This window comes from Rhincodon typus, chromosome 19 (assembly GCF_021869965.1).
Source record: "Rhincodon typus isolate 14 chromosome 19, sRhiTyp1.1, whole genome shotgun sequence".
Taxonomy (NCBI): Eukaryota; Metazoa; Chordata; class Chondrichthyes; order Orectolobiformes; family Rhincodontidae; genus Rhincodon; species Rhincodon typus.
The window spans coordinates 52,347,531-52,348,423 of NC_063350.1; the positions used below are offsets into that span (position 1 = coordinate 52,347,531).

At 48.0% G+C, this 893-nt stretch overlaps 1 protein-coding gene across 1 annotated transcript in view; it reads right to left on the minus strand.

The window, feature by feature from the left end:
- LOC109937610 (cathepsin Z-like) overlaps positions 1–262 on the minus strand; it is a 59,351-nt gene extending 59,089 nt beyond the window's left edge. The window contains 1 exon segment of the mRNA XM_048608449.1: positions 135–262. The gene's annotated coding sequence lies outside the window, so the exon portion shown is untranslated.
- Between the last annotated feature and the right edge of the window lie 631 nt (positions 263–893).

The following is an 893-nucleotide window of genomic DNA, read 5'->3' on the forward strand; positions in this document are numbered from 1 at the left end:
GGGGGGGGAGAGAGGGAGGGGGGGGGTGGGGGGGGGGGGGGGGGGGGACGGGGGGGGGGGGCCCCGGGTGGGGGGGGGGAGGAGTGAAAACAAACAGCGGGCGACGCAGTTCGATCCGGGTTCTCCAGGCTCACCGGAAATACACGGGCGTCTGATATCACATCCGGCGGCGGCGGGTTTGTTCGGTTTGAGGACAATTGGTGCTTCCTTCGTGTGCAGCTGCTTTACCAACACACTACGTGAGAGCTCTAACAGACTGACAGTTTACCCCAGTAATTGTGTTAAAAATCTATTTCCCCCACCTTCCGTCTCCAACGTTTGTTGTTTTCAGCGCAGATTCCAGCGTCTGCGGGAATTGGCTCCTCAAACGGCGTAGGTTTAAAATGGCGTCTATCGGGTACCATGGCAACACATTTAAAGGGACAGTAAATTAATCCAAAATATTGCAGGAGTGGAAGAAAACGCAACTCTATAAACACACACGTAGCATGGACTCAATCTTACCTTTATTTGGCTAAAGAGAGAGTTGTTTCGGAGAGAAACAAAAGCAAAGTTGCTGGAAAAGCTCAGCAGCACCTGTGGAGGAGAAAACAGAGTTAACGTTTCGGGTCCGGTGACCCTTCCTCAGAACTGACAATTGATTTTTCTTATGCTGGATCTACCATTGTCATTTTTCATCATCATTCTAAACTTACGATACAATGACCACTGTATTAAATGTTTCCATCTGTAACATGATCCACTTGGCACACCTTATTTTCAAGAACCATATCTAACAGTGCATTATTCCTTCTTGGACTGGACGCATATAGCCGGAGGAAATTCTCCTGAACACCAGCATTTCTTTTTACGTGATCAGTATTTCAGTCTATATTTTGGTAATAACCACTCAT